This window comes from Triticum urartu, chromosome 5A, assembly GCF_056163025.1.
Source record: "Triticum urartu cultivar PI428250 chromosome 5A, HENAU_Tu73, whole genome shotgun sequence".
Taxonomy (NCBI): Eukaryota; Viridiplantae; Streptophyta; class Magnoliopsida; order Poales; family Poaceae; genus Triticum; species Triticum urartu.
Genome location: NC_141877.1, coordinates 329,965,710 through 329,990,891, shown reverse-complemented (window position 1 = coordinate 329,990,891; position 25,182 = coordinate 329,965,710).

The following is a 25,182-nucleotide window of genomic DNA, read 5'->3' as shown; positions in this document are numbered from 1 at the left end:
CCATGCGTTGCTTGGCCGGCCTGCCCTGGCCAAGTTCATGGCCATCCCCCACTATGCCTACCTCAAGATGAAGATGCCGAGTTCCAAGGGGATCTTGACCATAACTGGCGACTACAAGAAGTCGTTCATCTGCGCATCAGAGAGCAGTCGGCTGGCCGAGTCCCTCGTGATCGCAGCTGAGAAGCGACTGCTAGACCGGGTTGTGGCGATGGCAAGCAAGTAGCCAGAGATGTCACCTGATCCCAGAGAGTCGGAAGTTGAGGGCTCGTTCAAGCCAGCCAAGGAAACAAAGAAGATACCTTTGGACCCAGAGCACCCAGAGAGGTACGCTGTCGTAGGCACCAACCTCGACAGCAAATAGGAAGGCGAGCTCGTCGATTTCCTCTGTGAGAATCGAGACATCTTCGCATGGTCCCCCAAAGACATGCCAGGTGTCCCGACGGAATTCGCCAAGCACAAATTACACGTCCGATCTGATGCCAAGCCAGTCAGGAAGCTTTTGCGCCGCTTATCGGAAGAGAAGAGGAGAGTTGTTGGAGAAGAAATAGCCCGGCTGCTTGCGGCCGGCTTCATCATGGAAGTATTCTTTCCATAATGGCTGGCCAACCCAGTCCTGGTACTGAAGAAGAACAAGCAATGGCGAATGTGTATTGACTACACTATCCTCAGCAAAGCATGCCCCAGGGACCCGTTCGCTTTGCCAAGAATTGACCAAGTGATAGACTCCACAGCCGGATGCGAGCTGTTGAGTTTCTTGGATGCATATTCAGGGTATCACCAGATCAAGTTGAACCCGGCCGACAGGCTGAAGACTGCCTTCATCACGCCATTTGGAGCTTTCTGCTACCTGACCATGACGTTTGGCTTGAGGAACGCCGGCGCCACCTTCCAACGATGCATGCAGAAGTGCCTCCTCAAGCAGCTCGGTAGAAATGCTCATGTTTACGTGGATGATGTGGTGGTAAAAACGGAGAAGCATGGAACACTGCTGGAAGACCTCAAGGAGAACTTTGAGAACTTGCGCCGATTTCAAATCAAGCTCAACCCGGAGAAGTGCGTCTTCGGAGTACCAGCTGGCCAGCTCCTTGGTTTCCTGGTCTCCGAACGTGGCATAGAATGCAACCCTGTGAAGATCAAGGCCATTGAAAGGATGGAGGTTCCCAGCCGACTGCTAGACGTACAAAAGTTCACCGGTTGTTTGGCGTCCATCAGCCAGTTCATCAGTCGGCTGGGCGAGAAGGCTCTTCCCCTGTACCAACTCATGAAGAAGACCACTTTTTTCGAGTGGAACCACAAGGCGGACGAAGCATTTTTTCCAACTAAAGAAGATGCTGACTACTCCACCTGTCCTGGCGGCTCCGACTCCTAAGGAGCCCATGCTCCTCTACATCGCTGCCACCAGCCGAGTGGTCAGCACAGTCATTGTGGTAGAACGCAAGGAGGAAGGAAAAGCGCTACCAGTCTAGAGACCAGTATATTATTTGAGTGAAGTACTGTCGACCTGCAAGCAAAACTACCCCCACTACCAGAAGATGTGCTATGGTGTGCACTTTGTCGCCAAGAAATTGAAGCCTTACTTCCAAGAACATCCAATCACTGTGGTCTGCACGGCCCCTCTAGCCGAGATCATTGGCAGCCGAGACACTTAGGGTCGAGTGGCCAAGTGGGCCATAGATTTGGCCCCCTACACCATCTACTACCAACCTCGCACTGCCATCAAGTCACAAGCGCTGGCCGACTTCCTCGTCGACTGGGCCGAAACCCAGTATCTACCGCCAGCGCCCGACTCCACCCATTGGCGAATGCATTTCGACGGTTCCAAGATGCGCACCGGCTTGGGAGCTGGCATCGTCCTCACCTCTCCCAAGGGCGACAAGCTCAAATATGTGCTGCAAATCCATTTTTCTGCCTCCAACAACGTCGCCAAGTACGAGGCACTCATTCACAGGCTCCGGCTAGCCAAAGAGCTCGGCATTCGTCGGATCCTGTGCTATGGTGACCCCGACTTGGTGGTCCAGCAGTCGTCAGGCGATTGGCAGGCCAAGGACGCAAACATGGCAAGCTACCGCTTCCTCATACAGCAACTCAGCGGATATTTTGAGGGGTGCGAGTTTCTCCATGTACCAAGAAACGACAACGACCAAGCAGACGCCCTGGCGCGAATCGGCTCCACCCGTCAGGCGATACCGTCCGGCCTCGCCCTCCAGCGCCTCCTCAAGCCGTCCATCAAGCCATCACCGGAGTCAGACTCCATCTTCGTGTCGGCTCCTCTTGAAGTAGTCGGATCCGACTCAAGAGCCCCTGCAGACGGCACAAGTATTCCGGCAGGCGGCACGGGAATCGTGTCAGTCGCACCCGGCTCGGGGACTGCGGCAGTCAGCCCGGAGACTTCAGAGCTCGGCCCGGAGACTTCACAGCCTAGCCCGGGGACTACGCCAATCCGCCCAGGGACTTCATCGACACAACAAGCGGCTGTCGACTCCAACCCGCCACCTCCCGGCCCAGCCGCCCTCGTCGAAGTCGCAGTCTTGGCTGTTGCAGAAATCACAGCACCTTCATGGGCCCAGCCCATCTTCAAATTCATGGTGAACAAAGAGCTGCCAACCGATGAGATCTCGGCTCGGCAAGTACAACGCCGGGCGGCAGCGTACACCATCGTTAATAGAGAGCTCGTAAGGCGCAGTGTCACTGGTGTTCAGCAGCGCTGTGTGGATCCAGAGCAAGGCCAAGCAATCCTCAAAGACATCCATCAAGGCGAGTGTGGCCACCATGCGGCTTCAAGAGCACTCGTCGCTAAAGCTTTCCGCCATGGCTTCTTCTGGCCGACTGCTCTTGAAGACGCCAAGTCTTTGGTCCAAAAATGCAAGCGGTGCCAGAAGTTCCGCTCTAAGCCTCATCAGCCGGCTTCGGCACTTAAAACTATTCCCATTGCCTGACCCTTTGCTGTTTGGGGCCTGGACATGGTCGGACCATTCAAGACGGCACGAGGTGGTTTGACTCACTTACTTGTCGAAGTGGACAAGTTCACCAAGTGGATAGAAGCCAAACCAATCAAGAGTTTAAATGGTCCAACCGTTGTGACCTTCATCTCCGACATCACAACTCGGTACGGCATACCACACAGCATCATCACCGACAACAACACAAATTTTGCCAAAGGTGCCTTGGCCCGTTTCTGCGCGACGCAGGGCATCCGACTGGACTTAGCGTCCGTTTCCCATCCGCAGTCCAACAGCCAGGTAGAGCGAGCAAACGGCCTAATCCTGTCTGGCATCAAGCCTCGGCTGGTCGAGCCTCTGGAGCGTTCGGCAGGCTGCTGGCTTGATGAGTTGCCAGCCGTCCCCTGGAGCCTGTGCACGACTCCAAACAAATAAACCGGCTTCACTCCCTTCTTCCTCGTCTACGGTGCTGAAGTCGTCATCCCAATGGACATAGAGTTCGACTCCCCTCGAATCACCATGTACACCGAAGAGGAAGCAGAAGAAGCATGTCAAGACATCGTCGATTTGCTGGAAGAGGGCCGGTTGTTGGCACTCAGCCGGTCCAGCATCTACCAGCAGAGCCTACGCCGGTACTACAACCGGAAGGTCAAGCCGTGATCTTTCCAAGAAGGAGACCTTGTGCTCCGGCTGATTCAGCGAACAGCCGGCCAGCACAAGCTCTCAGCACCTTGGGAAGGCCCTTTCATCATTAGCAAAGTGTTGGGCAATGACTCCTACTACTTGATCGATGCTCAGAAGCCCCGAGCACGCAAGAAGGATGACTCCGGCAAAGAGACAGAGTGGCCATGGAATGCAAACCTCCTCCGAAGATTTTACAGTTAATGCAGTATGTATCACGCTACCTTTTGTATTAAAGTACGAAGACCTCGGGCCCCTCGAGAAGAGCTCGGGGACTGCCTTCTTTTATCTATATGATAAAGAGTTATGCCTATGAATATGTTATTCTTTGTTATGCCACTTGGCACCAGGTTCGACTAGTCAGCCCGGGGACTTGCCAACTTGAGCTATGAAACGACTTCCTGCAGCCGGACAAGTAATGTGTGTCACTTAAGCCATCTCCTGTTAGAAGCCGCAGATCGCAGAGCGATTGTCCGGCGAACAAGAGTAAGGTAGAATGGGTGTCCATATGAAAATGGATAAGGACTCAAAGCTCGCTCATAGTTTAAAGCCGGTTTTCAGCCTTTTACAACCGACTCTTTAGCAGTCAGCTTGTTGTTTCCTAAATTAACTTGCTAAAAACTCTAAAAGGCTAAGTACTTTCTTTCCCAAAGAAGCCAAGTTTTTGATCTAGCGGTAGTCCGTAGAGCGGCTGTCCGACTGGCAAGACGGCAACCAAGGGAAGGCGGCAAAGGAAAAAGTCAAAGAGCAATAAGCAAGAAGAGATAGAATGCGGATAAATATTTACATAGAAAGGCCCTTGGCCGAATCATCAAACAAAACTTCAAGATACACCCAGTGGGTGCAATTGTGCAAAATAACAGGTTCATCGAGAATGCTAAGCAGGTAAAATAAAGATAAAGTGGCAGCCTAGGAAGCCGCGGACGGAATCGGAGGACCGGAGGGGTCGGCGGTGCCAGTTGCCGGGGCGGTCGGCTGGTTGGTCTCCGCTTGATCACCTCTGGCAATAACTGGCTCAGTTGGGCGCGGCTCATTGCTAGGGGCGCGACTCGTTGCTAGAGGCGCGGTAGAGCTGGGGCTGGCCGTCTGCCTCGACCTCTGGTGCCTCCTCCTCGTCTCCTTCCTCCTCCTTGCTTTCATCTTCACCACTGGAGTCGATCACCTCCGCTGAGTCCTCGCCATCGTCCGGGTTCAGCCCGAACCACTCCGGCGGCGCCTCCTCGCCGTTCTCAGCCCACTCTGGGACGAAGACACTGGTGTCGGTGTACTCGGCGATCGACGCGGCGTGCTTGACAAGATCGTCTTCCACCGCTGCCAGCTCCACCTGAGCCTCCAGCCGGAACATGGCTAACTAGGCTAATCTCAGCCCAGGATACCACGCCTTGGCGAATTCTAAAGCCCGGCGTGCTCCAGCCCGGGCCGAAGAACCATTCCAGGCCTCAAGACGGCCGGCTGCGACCTCCAGCCAGTCGGCAGTCCGACTGGGGGTGCGTGTTGCCTGCATATCCGGCCATAGGGTGGCAATCGCCTGGGCGCCGACACGTTGAACCCGGCGCAGCATCCGGTGGGCTAGCCAAAGGCGGGCCTCGATGCTAAGGATCTGCTCGCCAAGAGTTCGGGGGGCGTTGGCGGCGATCTGTGCACCGTCCGCCCTCCGTGCTTCACGATCAGCCTCGATGGCCTGATTGGCGGCGTCCGAATGGCCGGGGAAGAAGTCTGCTAAGGAAGAAGAATGAAGAAACAAGGTTAAAAATTTAAGGCCGACTCGACTAGCAGTCGCCAGCCCAGAAAAGGAAACGAGGGGAAGCTCACCATCGACAAGATCTTCGATTGCTTGGAAGCTGGAGACCAGCGTCGCCTCCTTGTCGGTCTAGGAGGAGCGCTCGTACGCAAATTCGGCGAGAAGGGCGGTCTCCTTGTCCTCCGCCTCCTTCTAGGCCCTCTAGAGCAGCTCCTTCTGCTCCGCCAGCTGCGTAGCCAGCCGGTCGCGCTCCTCCGTCAGCCGGCCGCACTCCTCCTCCTTGACGCGCAGCGCGGTGTTGACTTCGCCCAGCTGCTGCTGAAGGGCGGCATTGGCTTCTGAAGAAGGAGGGGGAGGGGTGTCAGTCGTCAACAAAGAAGAAAGGTCGCCGGGGAGATACGGCCCGACTGCTCAGCAGTCAGCCTGAATCTCGGGGACTACAACCCGCGGGTGCGCCAGTGCGCCCCCGCATAGAAAGAAGAAGACTCACCCCGGCTGTCCGACAAGTCGGCGGTCCGCTTGGCCAGCTCCTCAACATTGGCGTTGAAGGAGGTCACGCGAAGATTGTGGTAATCCTGCATCAAAATTTTAGAAAAAGTGTTGGTACTTGGAACTCACCGATTAGAGTTATGAGCCGCCTGCTCAGCAGCCGGCCCGAAACTCAGGGACTACACCCAGTGGGTGCGCTGGCGCGCCCCCACAAAGAAAAACAAGGAAGCAAAGCAAAAAGGAAGGATGCGTACCCGGATGGCCGTTCTTGACGCCAGATATGCCTTGGTGCACTCCTTGATGGCGTCACCCTCGGCCCGGAGCTTGGCTTGGATGTCCAAGAGCATCCAGTTCAACGAGCCCGTCCCGCCTCCCCGCACCCACCCGGTGGGCACGGCGCTCGACACCTCGGTGTCTGGGATCGTGGAGCTCGTAGCGCTGGTCTCCAGAGGACGCGGCACTGAGGCCGCCTTCGCGAGACGGTGGCGCGTCAGCGTACTGACCTCGAGGGCCAGGCCCGTCGCCGCCGCACCTCTGGTTGGCGGCACTGGTGGGTCCGCCGGTTGTCTGCCTGGCGCGCCTCCGGAGGGTGGCGGTGGCGGCACAATGACTTCCGGCGTGGCGGTGACATCGGCGTCCCTCTCCATGACCGGGTTCTCGTCACCGACTTCCCCAGTCTGCGCCGTGAACTCCGGTGGTGGTGGCGTGGAGTTCAAGGGGACGACAAACACCGCCGACAGGCGGTGTGCGGCTTCCTCTGCACGCTTCTTCTCCGCATCGGCAGCCTCAGCCTCCGCCAGCTTCTTCAGGGCGGCGGCCTCCGCCTTGTCGGCTTCCGCCTTCTTCAAGCGGGTGGCTTCCCGCTCCTCATGCGCCTCCCGTGTGTTCCGCTCCATCGCCTCCCGGAGGTCGGCGGCGGGATCAATCCGCCGGGTGGTGGAGGAGGTCTCCGCCGACTTTACGACGGAGCCGGTGGCCGACTTCTCAAGAGAGAGCGGGGCCCTAAAGTCGGGAAAATAAAGTGAAGTGATTTCAGACAGACTCAATAAAGAAATGTGAAGATACGAAGGGAGGTAGTACTTATGCCAAAATCAGCTGTGGCGTCTTCACCACCTTGCGGAAGCGGTTGGCCTTTGCGGCCGCTTGGTCGCCGTGGCTGAGCCCTTGGGCTTCTTCGGCCGGCTACCGAACAGGCTCGTCCCGGCCCTGTGCTTCTTGCCGCCGCCTTGAGCGTCCGGTGGGGCTGACGAGCCCACGCCTGGCTGGCCGGCTACTGGCTGATGGCGTGGGGCAACCTCCTCCTCATCATCAGGCCAGTCCTCGAGACTGGCCCCAAGTCTCGGGCCACATGACGCGCCGCCTCCTCCCTCGGCGTTGTCCTCCTAGGCTGCCGTCCAAAAGTCGGGGTCGTCCACATCACTCTCCGCTCGGTCGGGGAGGAACTCGCGGTCCGGCCCCACGGTGTTGGCTGCTGGCTGGAGGGGGGGTTCTGACCAAAGCCGACTGGTTAGAACAAGCAAGACAGACTCGGCAGTAAAGATGTAAGGAGAATCGAAGAAAAAGAGAGAAGGAAAATGACTCAACAGAGGCGGGGGGACAGCACGTGAATACGGCTCCTTGCCGAACTACCACTCTTCATTGAGATCGCAGCTCGCAAGATAGTTCACCATGTAGGCTACCTCCTCGTGAGGCATCTCCTTGGTGCACATTCGGCTCAGGTCTCGGTGCCTGCTCATCTGGCAGATCATGTGGGGGCGACTTTGGAGGGGCAGCACTCGGCGCGCCACGAAGGCGGCCAGCAAGTCCGGCCCGGTCAGGCCCTCCGACTGCGCCAGCACTCGAAGCCGCACAACGGCGCCGGCTCCTGCAGGCGTCAGCGTCCGGGCCTGGTGCGACCAGTTGGGTTGTCTCCCAGCCGACGGGCCGGCTACGTAGGCCGGCAGGTTGATCCAATCACCCTCCGCGGAGACATTCTTCACGTAGAAGTACGACCGCTGCCACATCTTCACCGACTTGATCAGCCTGATGGAGGGAAATGGGTTGTCAGCCCCCGACCTCCGCACGACGATGAACGCGCCGCACTGAGCCGGCACGCCCGCGGCTTGGGTGCCGAGCTTGGAGAAGAAGAACTCCCCCCAGAGCTCGATGGTGGGGAGAACGCCGATGAAGCCTTCGCACAGCATGATGAAGGCGGACAGTAGCACCACTGTGTTGGGGGTGAGGTGGTGCGGCTGGAGTCCGTAGAACTCGAGGAAGGAGCGGAAGAAGTTGCTCACCGGCAGGCCCAGGCCGCGCAGGCAGTGCAAGCAGAAGACGACCCGCTCCCCCTCCTGCGGCGCCGGCGAAATTTCTCCCCGCCGCGCGAGGCGGACCCTCACGAGGTCCTCGCCGGGCAATCGACACGTCTTGCGGAGGAAGTCGATGTGATCCTCGTGCACCTCCGAACCATCCCAGGTACCGGAGTGCGCCATCGGGGGCGTGACGGCGGAGGAAGAGCTCATCGTGAGCGGACCGCCGCAACGTTCGACGAGGCTCGAGGTGCAGAGAGAGAGAAGAAGGAGAGGAAGCAGTGGGGAGGCGGGACGCACGTGCTCCGCTGTTTCCCCTCCTCCCCCTGCTTATAGCCCAGTGGGCTGCGAAGCCGAGGGGGCGGTTGTGGGATTTACTGCGCCCACTACCCCACGCCCCCCATGTTTATCGCGCAAAGTTACTGCACGCAGTAACTCTCTGAGAACCTCAATCATCCCCCACGGCCGCAGCGGATCCGCCCGCGTGCCGAGGCGCGGTACTAGCGGGCCCCGCCTGTAGGCATGTCCCATCTCGTGGATGGGTAGGCAGGCCGGCCCGGCCACTGGTTGCCACGTGGTGGGCACGAAGTGGGTGGCAGCAGGAAGCCTAGCTTGTACGCCATTGAGTTCCCGCCAGGGCATTCGAAAGTATTTTTGGGACGAGTCGAAATCAGGCGACTCCGACTCCTACCAGTCGGCCCGGCAGAGTCAAGCGGAGTCTCCACCTCAAGTACTCAGAGAATGAAGCTACTGAGGCTCCTCGGCTGGATGTCCGCGGCACCTCATCAGCTTCGGGGACTACTGTCGGAGTAATGGGCCACGGGTAGGCTAACCTGAGGCCCATAACTTTTCAAGACATCGGGCCTGACTGCGGCCCTCAAGACAACAGACGGAGAGCCGACTTCAGGAGGGCGTCTGCAGGAACAGCCGGCGGCCCATATGCTTCCGAGTCCTAGAGAGGAGATCAAGACCGGCCGACTCCGACTGGCGGCTTCCAGAGAAGCCGGCCACGGGGAGTCGGCCACGACACCAGCAAAGCCCATGCCCTCATCAGGGGGGATGGGACAGGGAGTGGCGATAGAAATGCCCACTCCCTCCCCTTTTCTAGGGGATGGCCAGGACACAGTGCACTGTACCAGCGGAGATCTCCGTCTGGCACAGCACTGTTGCCATGCTATCCCTGACGTCAGCAACAGTGGGCGGAGTCCTGTACCCACGACGGCCTGACGGTACGATCCACGAAAGACGGGCCCTACCAGTCAATGAGAGTCCGGAAGACGGCAAGGGCGCCACCAGTCAGACCCGTAGGGAGTCGGCCTGAGGAAGTCGGCCTGCCTCTCCCATGGGTCCCACGCGCCATTAACCAGACGAGACGGGGAGTGGCTACAGTAATCGTCTGCCAGGTGGCAGGACTGTAGCCACGACCCCATGACCAAGCCTGCGTCATTAGAGGCACGGCTATAGTAATCAGCAGCCGGCAGGACCCACCAGCGGCGGGTGCGGCCTGTCGGCTCCATACCAGACCAGTCGGCTGGGCCCACCAATCAGTGGGCCCCAATAGTTGGCAGGAGGGCCCGCAGGCGAAGAGACTGATGGCTGGGCCCTGCGTCCATACAGTTTACCATTGTACCCCTGGGGTAGGCTTATATAAACCCCCCAAGACACCCATGCAAGGGGCTCCGATTCATTAGAACTAGACCAGACCTTAGAGAAAGGAGAGAGCTAGCCCTGCCTTCTCCTATCCACAGAAATAGCGCGAGTAGCGCCTTTGTACTCACTTTGCCTTAGTGATCATGCGGAGACCCCGCAGAGCAGGACTAGGGGTGTTATCTCCTAGGAGAGCCCCGAACCTGGGTAAAGTACGCTGGCATTCGTGTCTACGCCACATCCCGTTTACAGGCACCGGCGACGTTCTACTCGCCCCCACCATGATAAGCCATCCATTGGCATATGTCGCACCCAACCCCCGACATTGCGTTTGCACACTCCAATCCCATCCCTTTACTTTCTTGCAGTTAGCATGCTTTACTCTTTCTGCTACTCATACTCTTACCATGCTTGCTTGAAATGTATTGTGAATGCTTAAACTTGTGCTAAAAATCCACCTCAACTTGAAGAACTTAAAAATTGCCACTTTTACCTGTTGAAGGGTCTAATCACTCCCCTCTAGAACCCTCTTCTCGATTCTTTCAATTGGTATCAGAGAATTGGTCTCCATTGCTTTGGTTTAATCACCATTGGAGGAAGATGGATGAGTCTAGGATTAGTAGTATTAGACGTAGAGTGCCTATGCTTGACGGAGAGTTCTATAGTTCTTGGAAGAAAGAGATGCTTGAGATTTCCAATGAATATAATTTGAACAAGTATATCAGTAGCCCTTACGCGCCCCCATTGATCCTTCGCATCCTACCCCCGATGAGTATCTTGACATGACCCGCAATCTTAGAACTATTGATCTTGTCACGAGACGATTGCCTAGAAATTTGCTTGTGTTCTTGCCTAAATTTGAATGTGCTTATACTATATGTAAATATCTTTAGGGGCGTTTTCCAAACTATTCCTTGGAAAATCTAGATGAGATTCTTCAAAAATCCATTGCTTTTCAAATAATGGATACTAGTGATCCCAAATTTGATGATTGTCTATTTGAGCTTCGTGACCTCATGCGTGCCAAAGGAGATGTTGGAGCCATTAGTAGCATCATTTCTCAAGTCATTAGAATTCATAAACATGCACATTGTCATGATCATACATCTAGTGAATCACTCTCTTTAGGTGATTATCATTCACATGATGATGGTGAGCATGGATATTATGATGAGGATGATGATAGTGACTTTGTCGTGATGAGTCAATGAGACACTTTGGTCTTATGGCTAACCTTCGTGGCTACATGGTCGAAGGAAAAGAATGGGTTCTTTCTTGATAGTGGATGTACGGATCATATGACCGGAGATAAGGACATGTTTCATGAGCTTGCTGAAAACGATGGTCCCCGAAAGTATGTCCGTTTTGGTGATAACTCAAAGGGTAAGGTAGTTGGCCTCGGTAAGGTGGTCATCTCCCATGATAGCTCTATCCAAAATTGCATGCTTGTTGAATCACTTGGTTATAATCTACTTTTCGTATCTAGACTAGCTGACTTCGGTTTCAATGTTCTATTTACTGAAATAGATTGCCAAGTGTTTCGAAGAGATAATCATAATATGGTCTTTACCAGTATTCGTAGAGGTGACCAATACATTGTTGATTTCACTAAGAGAGCTCAACCTCATACTTGCTTAATTGCTAAATATTCTAAATGTTGGTTGTGGCATAGAAGGTTAGGTCATGTGGGTATGCAAAATCTGGATAAGCTTATTAAAGGTGATCATATCCTTGGTGTTAAAGATGTCATATTTGACAAGGATAGACTTTTCAGTGCTTGTCAGGCAGGAAAACAAGTTGGAGGAAGTCATCCCGTGAAGAACATCATGACCATGAGAAGACTGCATGAGCTACTTCATATGGATCTTTTCGATCCCAACGCCTACAAGAGTCACTACAAAAAAAGACACATCCTGACATTTTGGGCCGAACGAATTTTTTTCTATCATACTTATGACACTTCTATGACAATAATTGTGAGAAAACCCGGTATCATCATAGATGTGGTGGGGTCCTACTTCTATGACAAAAAATCATGACAGAAAATGAGCTTTTCATCCTGGGCGGGCCAGAGACACAGCTGTATGACATTCTTTGGGCCGTCCATGACAGAAAAAACCATGGTAGAAGCGAATCAGTCAGGGAGGCGAATCATTCTTTGCGTGCGAAGATGTAGCTGGTGGGTCCCAGCAGTCAGGGAGGCGAATCATTTTTTGGCCCGTAATATGGACGCACTTCCTTGTGTGTGAAGATGTAGCTGGTGGGTCCCAGCAGTCAGGGGGGAAATGTTTTTTTGCGAAATACGATGGCCCGTCCGGTGGGTCCCTGCTGTCAGGTGGAGGAATAATTATTTTACGCGTAATAAGGAGGCACTTCCTTGCTGCGGCCGTGGACCCAGCTATCAGCCTCTCCACATATAGTACTCTTCCGATGGAAGTCGGTCGTTGACCACATTGACCACGCTGCGCTGAGAGCACCAAGGCGGTGGACAACAGTGAGGCCTAGGAAGGGGACGACGCGAAGCTGGGGAAGACACGGCAGTGGATGCCCACGTGGAGAGGAGTACGAGGGTTCACTAGTTCGACTGCGCTGTGAGAATGTCGTCGCCGCAGGGCCTGGCCAGCGGTGGGAGTGGTAGGGGAGGTGAGGCCTCCGCGGCAGCACAACCGGCCACGGGAGGCAGGAGCAGGCGGCACAACCGGCGCTGCTTTGGGCGGCTGGAGCAAGAAGACCAGAGGTTGAAGAATCACAACGGCCATTGGATGGACATCGTACAGTCACTGAAGCTAGAATCGTTTATATTGACTAAGTTGACAAAGCCCTTGGTATGCATCAACTTAGTAGGCCCACAGGTCAGCCTCCGAAACGGTGCACCCCAGATGTTAGGGGGAGGAATCATTTTTTGGACGGCTGAAGTTAGAATATCTGCGATTGAAGAAGAAGCACGACATCCGTTGGATGGACATCCAACGGATACTGCTGCTAGAACCGTGTGTTGACTATAAGTTGACAAAGCCATGCATACGCGTCAACTTAGTAGGCCCACAAGTGTGTGGCAGAGAACTTATAGACCATTTGCAATTTGTAAGAATGCACAACCCATTTTTGAATTCTAATGGAATTTACTACAGCCCATTTACAGTTTGTTAAAAGTACAACCCATTTTCTAGCTAGGACAACGATTAATAATTTCAACCAACTGTTCAAACCAGAATTCAATAAAATTTCCCACATTTTGACAGGATCCGAAATATTTTTGTCCTGAAATTTCTAGTCAGATTAAATACAATTTCAATATAAATTTGTATTACGTAAAAATCCAACAAAACATTGCACGCTCAACAATTAATGAAATTAAAATTTTCAAAATCCAAAAGTAATATTTTATAAACTAATTACGTGTTTGGTGCATTTTTTTATAGTTACTGCCCAGTTTTTATAATAACATCCCATTTATTATTTCTTAAAGCCCATTTTCTTGTTAAGCATAATGCATCACTCCTAGAAAAGATTTGTAGCCCAGCGGGGTGGAGAATAACAATTTGACCTGGATTGTGTACAACTATCGGCCCAGTTGCATTACTGATGTTGAGAAAAAGGCATGTGTAGTATAGTACAACCTTGCATGGCTACTCAGCCCACATTCAGCGACGCCGGAAAGGCCCAAACAAGGCTTCTGTACAACTTTTTGAAGTCACTGAGATCAATTAATAACTTAAGAAAAAAGTTAGAGTACACTGGAACCCAATTAAAAGCTATCACGAGAGAAGAAATAATTCAATGGGTCCCACTTGTGCGTGTGTGCGTGTGTGTGTGTGTGAGAGAGAGAGAGAGAGAGACCCATCGGTCGATGCTCGTAAATACATCTTTCAGCCATATGCATTGATGATGCTCAGTAAAAACTTATATAGTTGACACAATCATATAGAACATCATAGCACACTGAACTTGCATACAAAAATTTCACGCAGGCGGCACAATCAGGGTGGAAGCAGTGGATCGCTACGGGTAAGGCTATGTTGAAACCAATGAACTCGTACATAACGGTTCATCGTCTTTATCAATGATGGGGAAATATCTTGAATGCTATGCAAAGAAAACAGACAGACAACACAATATATAAGTTCTGCTAGAACATTAAGTTGACGTACAGCCCTTTCTAAAAAAAGTTCAAGTAAAAAATAGAATATGTCATCTAACAAGATTCAGTTGTTACCTCAAATTAGAGCACATCCAGGCAGCCAGCCCTGCCTCTTCTCATAAAGAGTGATGTTGACTCCGGGCAGGCAGCCCTGTGCCATCCATCATTCCAAGCAACATGGGGAAAGTGTGATGTTGACTCCTGTAATGGACGTCGTCGATGGAATCGGGCACCAGCGGTGGCGGCAAGACTTCAATTGATGGATTGACCACTTCTTCGACATGCACGAACACTCGATACAGGTACATCCCTAACATGGTCCACGGCGGCCTTGGTGGCGACGAATAGTACAACCCTGGTTCCTGCACCTGTATCTCAACACCAATCACCTTCGGTATGGTGGACGGCTTCTTCGTCCATGCCATAACCATCAGAACCCAGCTGTCTGGAGGAACAAACATACTTACGAGCTCACCTCCAAGGTCATTGATATGCTCATTCATGGACTCGCTATTCCAAGCACGTCGAGGAATGCCGTGGAAGGTAAGCTTTGTTAAAAACTCAAGCTCAAAGGGCACCGAGCCCCATCCTGGGTGCCACCGATCAAAGCTCACCAGCGTGCCATCGAAGAACAAACGCTGGGAAGATTCGAACACACGACTGCAGTTGAAAGTTGTCCGGAACCTGACGAAGAAATCTGCTGGTGGCGGACAGACTTCGACGAGCAAGTCACTTATTTGGATGCCGTGTGCAATGCCAAGAGCTTTGACAAGGTCGTCCGCCGAGACGGCAGGCCGGTCGCCGTTGATGGTTACCATCAGCACCTTGCCGGCAACTGGTCGTCAAGCGACGTCATGCCACTGTTGAGCGACAGCATGCAGCGCCCAAAGGTAGGACGGACCTCAGGATCTCCGGCTCGGAGATCTGTGTTGACCGGTGACATGATAGTGCGCTTGCGTACAGGGAGTAGAGGAGGGGGATTTGGGGGAACTGGAGTAGGAATCGAGATTCCAGAGGTGGGGGCGGTTGATTGGGGTTGAAAAGGCAGCATGAATTTCAAACACATGCGAATATGCTCTCGGCGCACAAGCGCACAAAAACACCGGTGGCGCCCACATGTCGGTCTAAGAGTCCCTATTCTTTCTTTTTTTGAGAGCCTGTACTTTTTTTAGGATCTTTTGAGAGCCCGGCCTGAGAGTCATAATTGACCTATTTGGCATTGTGTTACTACTTGGCCCATATTCAACGAAACCTCACTGGCCCAAACAAGTGTATATCATCGAAAAGACACTGAGCTCAAATTATAACTTGAAAAAAGGAGATATACTCTGAACACTGGAGAATGGTGATGACCTCATTTAGCCCACCAGTAGTTCGAGACAATAAACAGTTCGAAACAACGATATATACAACATTCAAACACTGAGTAGTGACTACTACTGACATAAACAACAAGACATGATAGTTCATAACAAGTCTTGCTACACCACCAAAATGCACCCATCTGCAGTGCTCAGACTCTCATGATCCAGACAAGAATGACATTCTAAATAGAGGCAACTATTACATAGTAAGAGTGACATAGACAAGGATGACCAAATGACAAGGAATATGCATAACAAAAGAGAGAACTACCCATCCAGAACAAGAAACAAAGACAACAAGTCATTCTAAGAGGGAAGATCCAACACCATCATAGTTTGCAGCCCCGGTTCAGCCACCAGTGATCCGGAGACACCAGTACTCCACCCTTTCGACGCAACAGCCCAATTACCTATTAATCTGAAGGCTTGAACCACATCACTGTCTGTCGGACTCGACACATCCAAGGATCAAAGTTAATACAGGTGTCTTTGCCATTCTCACCTTCTTTTGGCTGCAGGCTGTATCATTGACAATCAGGGGAGTTTGCTCCCGAACTCCTAGGGCTCGCCATGTAGACACAGTTTTCCATAGCAAACTGAGCCTCTCTGCCATCAAGGTCCTTGCCAACGGTGATCTCCTGGTTAATCGGATAATTGAGTCTGAGAAACAGAGAGTATGAACCAAGGCTATTTACCCGCCTCCAACTCAAAAATCCTGCAAGCCCCAACAAGCTGGTATCCTGCTCATAGATGTAACATCCACTATCCGGATACTCACGTATTTCACGGTGCTTGCATACAATGGGGGTTTTTGCAATATAACTTTTCCGGCTCATGTGTCCGAATGATCATCAGTCTTTTGCCGTTCTCTGATCAAGCGAGGAACCAGTTGTGTTTCCATGTTTTTGGCAAAGGTGGTGTGATTACAAAGGGTGGTAACTGTAGGGACACTGCATCATATCAAAAAGGACAGGCATTGGTAATATAAGATCAGCATTGTTCAGAGTATGAGTAGGATAATGCAAGAAACAACATTGATATGTCACTGTTGGAACTGGGAGGAAAATACAGGGAAATGTATTCTGGGTTCAAAAATATAGAAGTGCCATGCATGGTTATACTCATGTTATCTCACCATCGATTCTTCACGGGAAACTACCATGTCATGCATGTTATGTAATCATGTTCTGTCCTCACAAACAAATTCTTCAAGGAAACTAACAAAACATGCATTGTTATATACTCATGTTCTGTGGGTAAAATTTTTGTGAGCATATTATTCGAGCTATTGATTGTTGAAGGGCGAACATAGGTATGTACACATGGCAAGCATTATAGGATTTCACTACTTCAAAATATAGAGTTCTCCATATGCACATTTACTTCCCTATTGTATGGTTAGATGAAATCAACAGTGTGATGCATGTTTCTACATCATGAAAATGAGGAAACTAACATGGCCATTGATACATACTCATATTTAGTAGTATATAGATTACTACAAAATAAGCAGAGTATCAATATCTTCCTAACAGTTTGATTATTCAGGGGTACAAATTGGCTGTAATGACATGGTCACAATTGCATGAATTAACTCATTCCAAATATAGCTGATTTACGGCGTCTCTAATACATTCCCATAGTTCTACTCAAATTCTGCTCAAACAGGGATATGTCAATCATCACAAAATGTTCAAACAGTGTCATGGCGTCATCATTAACATCAGATGGAAACAACTTACATGCGTCGTCCTAGCAATACGTGGTGCCATCTGCTTTGTCGATCGTGTAGATGATGCCATTGTGTTCAATAGCATCACAGAAGTGTGTATCAGCTTTGGCGACAATCCACTGCGAGCTGAGATGTCTCCAGCTAAAGAAGGCACCGGCGGAAAGATAGGCGAGTCCCTTGTCGAACAACGCAGTTAGCTTGAAGTCTGTGTAATCCGCATGTCGTGTGGGCACTTGGCAGATTACAATCTTCTGCAAAACAAGGTGCGTCCAACTGACGACGTAATCTAGATGACTTGGACCGCGAAGGTAAAACTCTATATCATCCAACGGAGGAAGGATAATCTCACGGGAGGTCTGGAAGTTCACGTGCACCAACTTTTCCCCGTCTTCTCTGACGGCAGCCATCCAGTGGGAGTTCATGCAGACCCAGTACATACCTGCAAGAAGTTTTGAGCGATGGTGATCGGATCGAAGTCGAGGGAAATGATGTACGGCGACCCACTACATACCTGCAAAGAAGTTTCGGCTAATGGAGGTCGGATTGAAGTCGAGGGGCATCATGTACGCCTCTGTATCATGGTGAGCAAATATCGCAAGACCAGATAGCAGCAAGCAGGGTGTCTTGAAAAGCTTAGGCCTCGCTTCGATGATGGCCGTGTGCATGCCCCTCGAGCATGCTGAGGGAGTCCTGGACTAAGGGGTCCTCAGGCGTCTGGCCTGTTGGCTATGGGCCGGACTGATGGGCTGTGAAGATACGAAGACCAAAGACTGTACCCGTGTCCAGATAGGACTCTCCTTGGTGTGGAAGGCAAGCTCGGCGTCGAATATGTAGATTCCTTTCTTTGTAACCGACCTTATGTAACCCTAGATCCTCCCGGTGTCTATATAAATTGGAGGACTTAGTCCGGATAGAGGATACTGATCATCATAGCCATACACGCTAGACCTCTAGGGTTTAGCCATTACGATTTCGAGGTAGATCAACTCTTGTAACACTCATATTCATCAATATCAATCTAGCAGGACGTAGGATATTACCTCTATAGAGAGGGCCCAAACCTGGGTAAACATCGTGTCCCTTGTCTCTTGTTACCGTCGACCTTAGACGCACAGTTCGGGACCCCCTACCCGAGATCCGCCGGTTTTGACACCGACATTGGTGATTTCATTGAGAGTACAACTGTGCTGTCACTAAAGGGTTTGATGGCCCCTTCAATCGTCCATAATGACGCAGTCCAAGGAGAAACTTTCCTCCCTGGACAGATCTTCGTGTCTGGCAGCTTCGCACTGCGGGCCAATTCGCTTGGCCATCTGGAGCAGATCAAAAGCTACGCCCCTGGCCATCAGGTCAGATTTGGGAGCTTGAACTACGTTGCGGACACCCATGGAGACTTGATCTTCGCCGGATTCGAGACCACGGTAGCCGCTCCCGGTCGCCTCGATGATCATGACCTAAATCTATCATTAGGCTGCATCCGAGAGATTGCTCCTATAATCGCTCTAGCCCTAGATCCGGAGCAAGTTGTGCCACCCAAGGATGGGAGGATCAACCCCACCATGGAGGCCACAGATGCCACGACGTTGGAGCCGCATATAGACTTAACCTCTCACGACGTCTCTATCAGTGGAACTCCGGACTCGTCTCTAGCCATAAGTTTTGAACCACGTGAGGCCGCGGACGCCGAGCTTGATCGTTTATCGATCTTCAAATTCAGCGCCGTAGACATCTTCCAGCACTCGCCTTTGGGAGATGTGCTAAACTCATTAAAGAACCTGTCCTTGGCGGAGGATTCATAGCCGAACTATATCCGGCTCGAACTAGGGGCTGACGGTGGAGAATTTTGCTTCCCACTCGCCAGCCACTTCATAGCCACAGTCAAGGATTTGACCTACGAACTTGATTACGACTCCGAGGACATCGACGGTATGGACGATGATGCCAGAGAAGAAGAGACCCAGAACCCGCCATTTACCATACGCTGGACGGCCACTTCCTCGTACAATGTATACATGGTGGATGCACCAAAGGAGAACACGGCGATGACAAGGAAGATCCGGTTGAGGATAAACCTTCCGAAATACAATCCAAGTGTCGGCATCAGCGGCACCGCTCTAAGTCATGCCATAGTAAAGACAGCAGTACCGGCACAGGAGAAGACAACACTCCAGAAGGTGCCGAAGACAACGAAGACCCCGTCGATACAGTTAATGAACAAAATGAATGGGAGGGCGGGCAAGTTAGCCCTAGTAAACAGGCCACGCATGCAGATTCGGAGGACGATAACTACCTTCCACTCTGGGAGGACGAGGTGAGCCTCGGCACCCAGGATTTCATCGTGCCTGAGGAACCTCTTGAGCAGGAGCGCTTCAAGCGCCGGCTAATTGCCACTGCAAGGAGCCTGAAAAACAAGCAGCAGCAGCTTCAAGCTGACCAAGATCTGCTCAATGATAAATGGACCGATGTCCTAGTAGCCGAACAGTACCGCCTCAAGCGCCCAACCAAAAGCTACCCAATGTGCAAATTGCTGCCTCAGTTTGACGAGGAGGCGCCGAACTACATACCTCCACCGTACAATGTGGCTGACCGACCACCACGTGGTCGAGACAAAACGACAACTCACGCCGAACACCAGCCAGCCCCACCTCGGCGCACAAGCAGAGGTAAACCAACCCAGGGGTATACGTATGACCTCCGGCAAACCCTAAAAAATAAACCAGGACACCCTAGATCAATCTACGGATCGTGAGGGCGTGCCTCGACACGGGACGACGGCCACCTATTCAGATGTGACAAACTTAGTCACGCGCGGGCCGAAAACCGCAGACAGACTCCAACAGAGCTACATCGCGATACGGCCCGATATAGAGGCGCCGCACACCCTCATTGCTTCACCGATGAGGTCCTGGATCATGATTTCCCAGAAGAGGCGCCGCCTCAAGCAGGAGAAGAAGAAGAAGAAGAAGAAGAAGAAGAAGAAGAAGAAGAAGAAGAAGAAGAAGAAGAAGAAGAAGAAGAAGAAGAAGAAGAAGAAGAAGAAGAAGAAGAAGAAGAAGAAGAAGAAGAAGAAGAAGAAGAAGAAGAAGAAGAAGAAGAAGAAGAAGAAGAAGATGAAGAAGAAGAAGAAGAAGAAGAAGAAGGAGAAGAAGGAGAAGAAGGAGAAGATGATGATGATGATGATGATGATGATGATGATGATGATGATGATGATGATGATGATGATGATGATGATGATGATGATGATGATGATGATGATGATGATGATGATGATGATGAAGAAGAAGAAGATGATGATGATGATGAAGATGATGATGATGATGATGAAGAAGAAGAAGAAGAAGAAGAAGAAGGTGAAGAAGGAGGCACTGAAGCTCAGACCCGAGGGCCCCGAGAGGTAAATGTAACTCCTGCGCCAGGCCTTGTGGTGCTACCGCTGCATGAACTCATGGAAAACTCGAGATTTGTTTCTTTACTATTCATGCACGCAACAATTTAATGGACATTGTAATCTCAACATGTGATGGGGAGCTCTAAATTTGAATTTGAAACTTATAAAACGAAAATATTCAAAACAAGTAAACTGGGAGAGAGGGAGTATACCGTTGGATGTGTCCCATACGAAATAAGTCCCCTGGTTTGTCACCACGAAGATGCGGTTAGAAAGGAGCACACGTCTTCGTACTCGTACGGCAACAAACTGGCCGCAGACAACATCGTCCACATTTGACCGCCATGTGCAAGGTTCGTGCTATCTTCTTTGATCTCACCGTGGTTCCATCGTACCAATTAAGGCGGTGGCCCGTTGCTTGGCTGATCCCAATGTTGGACAAAGATTCTACGGAACGGTGTCACCGTTGTAAATGTTGTGCAAATTGATGTTGGTACCCTCCCGTACATATGCAAGCCAATCTCCACTCGCACCGAGCCTAACCTGTGAAACAGTGGGCAGTGGGAGAATTAGGAAATGGACACAGAAGTAGTCTTTAGAATGCATTTACTACATGATCAAACTCATCTTACCTGCTCATCGGACAAAATCTGAGTGCCCCTCAACATTGGCATCTCAAGGGGCGTCAACTTGCAACTATGGCCACGCCGCACTGGAGAGACCCCCAAGGAAACATCCTCATGCGTTGCAGAGAACATCAAGATGCATTTGTATGAGTAGTTTATCTTGTGAGCGAAAAGGATGAACGAGGGAATGCCTTATTTGCAAATGTGGAGAGGGGTGTAGGTTTCTTTTTGCAAAATTGCCACAGTTTTCTTCCTATCCATCAAATATAAATCGGACGACCTGTAGAAAAGCAGAGTTGGTGATGATGGTGTGCCTACCATCCTGCAATATGGGTTGTTCGATCTATATCTAACGGATAGGAAGGAAACTATGACAATTTACCCGCACTCCTCTCCACATTTGCAGATAAGACCTTCCTTCGTTCATCCTTTTCTCCCACGAGATCTTGATGTTCCGTGCAACGCACGGGCATCTTGCTAGTATAAGAGGGGTGTGGGTATTTTTTTCAAAGTTGCCATAGTTTCCTTCCTATCCGTCAGATATAAATCGAATGGCCTATACTGCAGGATGGCAGGCACACCATCATCAACAACTCTGTTTTTTATAAGAGTGGAGTAGAGTAGAGATAGAGATAGAGACTACTACTACCAATGTGCTGGCCCGCGCGTTGCAATGGATCCAAAGTAGTAGAATAATACTTGTTCACGGGCTTGAAATATAAACACTCTAGTTTTGATATACATATATCAGTAAAAGTAAATCATGCTTCACTCAAAATATATTCCTCGGGCTGTTTTGATGGTTTGAAGATAACAGGTTTTAAAAAATTTGGAGCTGCTTTTTTTAACATTTTGTAGCGTGGCATGGCATCCGGTGCACCAAATCGTCTGAAAAGAAAATTGAGTTTGGGTCAGTGGCACACCCCACGGCAAGATGTCGTGTGGCCTTCTTCTATAACTAGCAAGATGCCCGTGCATTGCAGGGAACATCAAGATGCATTTTTTTACAAAACACATGTTGTGATTGACCCTTGCAGGAGTAATCCATGTGTAAAAACTAATCATATCTCGAGAATTTTATCAGAAAATGGTATCTTTGGAACAATTTGTCTCTACTACTGCTCCTTGCAGTGAACGGTATGCAATGCATGTGTTAGCAGACATGACAACTTGTCCATGGAAGTTGAACCACGGCGACCATCACGTTTCTTGTTTCTACCACTGCCACACCCACACACGATTCCCATGACGCCGCTCCAACCCACGGCACGACGTCCCCCGACGTGAGCCTCGTCCCTATCGGCCACTTCGCTCCTCTGCCTTTGTGTGCATGACATGCAAGCCAGCTGAACTGCGGTGACCATCAATTTTCTACCACAGCCACACCTGATTGGATGCGGTTTGCCTGCTCCGATCCGTACTCCCGCACCATTGAATTTTCATCTAGCGGTCATGATACAATTCGTCCCAGGCATCAATCCTCAGCTGGAGTACTTCTGTACTACAGGTAGTACCCCCCGGTGTGGCTATCTATGCCTTGTAACGCCTCGACGCCCAACTGTGGCACCCTCGCCACGGCCACGCCACCACCGGCCGGTTCATCTCGAATGATTGAGTCACGAACCATGCCACCACCATGAGAATGACATGTGGGCCAGCCGCGTTTAAGGTCCGCATGTCATTGACTCATAAGCCGGTGCACTAAGCCACTGAAGCTCGGTCCCATGGGCCCTGAGAGGGAAATGGTAACTCCTACGGCATGCCTTGTGGTGCTCCCGCAGTACGAGCGCATGCCAAACTCGGATGAGATTTGGTAACCAACTAGTAAGCTACACATGCATTGCACGCATGAGATTTGGTAACCAAATCGCTACTCTCTATATCTATATCTATATCTATACTCTTATAAAAAACAGAGTTGGTGATGATGGTGTGCCTGCCATCCTGCAATATAGGTCGTCCGATTTATATCTGACGGATAGAAAGGAAACTATGGCAATTTTGCAAAAAGATGCCCACACCCCTCTCCACATTTGCAAATAAGGCCTTCTCTTTTTCATCCTTCTCTCCCACAACATAAACTACTCATACAAATGCATCTTGATTTTCTGTGCAACGCATGGGCATCTTGCTAGTTATGAATAAATAACACTCTATCAACGAGCCCCATCAGACACCAAATTTCTTGGCTTCTGTGCTACAGCTAGATATTCCCATCGTTTCTGTTTTCCAACCTGGCGGCGGGCGGGGTGCGGTTTGCCAATGGTCGGTTTGCTCAATGGCAGTCCCACATGAAAGTGAAAATGCTAGGCAACACGCCTTCCCTAGGTATGTGGCATGCCGGACGGGTCGTGGAGTACTCCCGATTCCCGGGCATGTGGGGGTGCGACGCGAACGCGGCATGCCTTTTCCTTTTACTGGCAATGTGCCCATGCGTTGTGACAGATCCAAAGTAGTAGAATAGTTGTACTTGTTCACAAACTTGAAAGAAATCACTCTTGTTTTGATATACGTCTAATATATTACTTTTCACTCAAAATATATTTCTCAGGCTGTTTTGATGAGGTGAGGGAGGGATGTGGTTGCTTTCAAGATAATAAGGGGTTTTCTACAAATTGGAGCAGAGAAGTGGGCTATTGTTGCAAAAATGCCACAACTTACCTCACAGCCGTTAGATGCAGATCTAATGGTCAGAAACGATGGATGGCAGACACACCACCATCACCAACTGAGTCTTTTATAGGAGTAGGAGTAGAGAAAAATGTATAAATTGTAACATTTGGTTCTGCTCCTTGGCACGATTGATAGATAGAAATAACGATTGGAAACGCTAGGGCGGGGCTATTTCCGCCAGATAAGCAGGGTACGTAGTAGCTAGGTTGGCGCATCGTCGGTTTGGTCACATGCGGCCCGACATGTTCTAGTGTTTCTAGCAAGATGCCCATGCGTTGCACGAAGTTGATGGAAAAGGTAAGCACAACTTATAAATTGACGAATGGAGTACTAGTTATAGTGATGCATATAATTAAGCAAAGGAATCGCACATGTCGGTATTGACTGGAACGAGAATGCGATAGCACAATAAGAATTAAGGCCACGATGATGTGATCGCAGTGGTGATTATAGGAGGCAAGAAGAAAGATGCATCCATCAACGTACGACCTCCTCCTCAACTTAGTGTGTCGGGCCACCGACCGACAGCTAAGGAGCGACGGCTTTTGTGGTGAGGTCAAGGTGCTTCTCAGCAAAGGCATCCAAGGCTTCCAGCCGGTTGGGTAAGGCCAAAGTCGTAGCGTCCTCAATGGCCTTATAGATACCTCTATACACGATTTGCTCGTACATGTGGATGTGTAGGTCGATGAATTCTTGCAGGGTGAGGCGCCTCGCGGCGAGCGCGACCTCCAGGTGGACATTCTTCGTCGCGTCGGCGGGCAGTCGCAGGGCCACCAGTGCTTGAAAGAGGTTCCGGCCATGAAGGCCGATTAGGGTGGTAGGCAATGAGGAGCCCGGGCGCGTGGGCTGGAGGAGTACGGTGATGTCGTCCCCGAGCTTCTTGAGGACGGTGAACTTGTTCGTGGTGGCAACGATCATCTGGTCCAACTGAGAGTCGTAGTTGGCATCGACGGCGGCCATCCACCAGCCGGTCGCGAACACCGTCTGGAGACGATCCTCGGCGCCATGCCGTAGGCCGGTGTCATGGACCATCTGGCACAGCTGCTTGCCACTCGCGCGCATCGAGGCCATGGGTCTAGAGTGAGCACTTTTGCACTTAGTGTAGGTGCTTAGGCAAATGCTTAGGTTTGTATGATGTGGTAGATGCATTGGAATGGAGGGGAGCCTTTATATGAGTGCAAACAGTGTTGCATTCACATCATGCAGCCTCTTTTCCCGGACCTCCTCCCATTACTTCCCTCATGCATGCACGATGCTAATTGAAGGAGGATGCATCATTGGCCGTTCAACATTTCGGGAACTGCTACCCCTCCCTTGTCTGCATTAAATCCGTACCGGGAACTGCGCCGCCCGATGTCAAATCGAATAGTACTACGCCGCCCACTGCATGCCCGGCTGAACATGCCTCCTCACCTCCATCAAACTCGTCCGTTAAACCCGCATGCAAACCGAGAAACCTACTCTGGCCACACG